We start from the raw sequence: 2,716 nt of genomic DNA on the forward strand, positions 1-2,716 counted from the left end.
AAAGTGGCCACAATAGTGCATTTTTTTTTATTTTTGTGGAAATGCGCTAAAAAGGAGAAGATTTCAGTGAGTACGGCACCGTAAAGAAGTTACCAGAGCTAGCGGTAGGTCATAAAATGATAAAATTTTATTGAATTTAAAACATTTCAGTTCGGGTTTAAAAAACCAAGATTTTATTTCAAAGAAAGGAAAGTCAAACCCCCTTGATATTCAAAAACCCCTTTGCACTGTTTAGGCTCTCGTTATTAATAACGTGTCCGTCCATACGGATCAAAATTTTCATTGCTAATATTTTGAGAATGAAATCTACCCAGGAATGCACCTTGTAAGAGAATCGTCAAAACAAGGTTAATCTTTGAGAAATAATTAAATGTTGCAGATATGAATATGACAGCCCTGGCTATTTTAGACGGGACAAGTGACTTAAATTCGTTGTGGAAAACCAGTTTTCTTTCCGAAAAAGTGTTTCCCAGAAAATGAAAAATTTGTCGGATATGTATTCTTGGACGATTAGTGTTCTGCTTGGGTGCACCATGCTGTTGAAACCGACAATTTCCAACTTTTGTTTTTTTTTTGTGTCTGACGTTCTATTCATAATAAAAAATGCTACTCAATACAGTACGTACAATCTACATTCTCTTACGGGCCACTTAAAAAAAAATTGATGATGATTTCTCCGAAACGAAACGTTGTGTTGAAAATCTATCAGCGCTGTCTTGTAGAGCTCAAAAAGTGGCAATGCAAAAGTGGTTTTTTAAATATCTATTCAAATAACCCCGAAAAAAAGAAGAATGAAATCGGAAATTTTCAGTTCTACTAGCATATCTTCGGAAGAAATCGGAATTTTCTGGTTTTCTGGGAAACATGATTTCGCAAATTTTCTCTAATTTGACCATCGTCGTATCTTCTATGGTCTTGGAGATCCCCATGATGGACATTCTTAGTGTATATGTGGTTGCGGGTTTTTGAATTACGATAGGAGGACAGGGTCCACGCGTACCTAGGCCTCAAATTCGGACCCTTTTTTTTTTTCTAGGGGACTAGAGTCGTCGGATCCCTCGACGTCACTCAAGCCATTCCACACGTGAAATGAACCTAAGAATGCTGGAAGGTGAGGCGGCTCTAACCGTAGCCATGTCAGGTCAGAGTACCCTCAATATGGATCGTATCAGTTGGATTACAGCGGGACATTCACGAAGTGTGTGGTTTGACATCTCATCCTCTACAAGATGGTAAACCAAACCCTAGCGGTGCATGCGCTTATTTAGCTTTAGGTACCCAGAAAGTGTGCCCACGAGTAATCCCAGGTTCTTTCTTAATAATGTATTACTGTATTGTACTGTAGCCTTTCGTATCCTCTTTGCTGCTTTAAAACGTCCATTTTGTTTATCCTTTCTTTATTGATTTTTTGTGTAATAAATAGGTAGCCAGCTAGCTATTATGTTTGACTGTTGCTACAAAACACCAATTTCAAAGGCATCCATCAAACCATTGAGGCAGAACGTTGAAAGGACCAGCATAGAAGTTTTAACGGTAATTTGAATTTCGCACTTGTTTTTAATTTGTTGTGCCTTAGCATTCCGCATTCTGCAGATTTATTGTACATTACCAGACTTCCTATAATAAAACGCGCTCTGAGGCGCTCTGCCAAATAAATATTAATTCACGTAGACGTTCTTAAAATGGTGTTTGCAAAGTTAAATCGTCTTTATAATGTTATTTTTGTTCAGAATGTAGGTCGGTTATACGTTTTCGGATCGGACTCTTTGTGTACAGACCGTAATTAAATTCGGGTTGACAATACTTTACTGTACATTACCGCAATTTACCAACAGGACTCATAGAAAAATGTAAAACTAAACTTTTATCGACGTGTAGTATATCCTCAAGGTATCGTGCTGAGATTGTTTATTGTACCGAATAACCCGCAGAGTTCAGAATGTTCCCTTTATGGACAACTACATCTTTATGAAGACATTAAAAATCTCCTGCAGGTAAAGTTGGTTTTACGAACTCATTAACGTCGGCGCCGTTGGTTGCAAGAGGCTAAGGTGACGTTATACCTCATTTTGTCACTTCACGTCTTCTGCAAATGCACGCGATGGGCCCCGCAAGTTGTAAATGGGCCGCAAGAACAAATGAAGATTGAACGAGTTTTAATTACCTGGGGTGACAATATTGGGTTTCGCTAGCCATTAAAGCGTTTAAAAACCACGTATCGATCGAATGATGTGCGTGTCCTAACTATGGAAAAAAAGTAAATTTGTGTAGTAAAAACATAGAGCGTTCTTTACGACACAGACACCCACATAAATATGTCATACACAAAGGATTCTCGGTAATTAACTATCTCAATCAACTTATATTGCGGTTCGGCATGGCACATTAACCGCCCTGTATTATATACTATAACTAACAGGATTAGAGAATTTACTGCTTCAGTGTATCTATGACAAATTACCTGGCTGAGTGAAGATACCACTTACTCTCTCGTTACACGACGCTGAAAATTAAATTCGGCACATACACAGGAAAACAACCCCTTATTTATTTCACACCAGCTCCGCCGAAATAAAGTAAGGTAGTTTATGTGTAACTAAATCTAAACAAAATTCATATTGAAACTACGTGGAATGTTTAGGGTTGCGGTCGTTCACAATGCGGAATATTTTCGCTCTACATATAAAATACCAACGAAGGGTTGGAGTGAACTAAA

The sequence above is a fragment of the Photinus pyralis genome, unplaced genomic scaffold (assembly GCF_008802855.1).
Source record: "Photinus pyralis isolate 1611_PpyrPB1 unplaced genomic scaffold, Ppyr1.3 Ppyr1.4_LG1, whole genome shotgun sequence".
Classification (NCBI taxonomy): Eukaryota; Metazoa; Arthropoda; class Insecta; order Coleoptera; family Lampyridae; genus Photinus; species Photinus pyralis.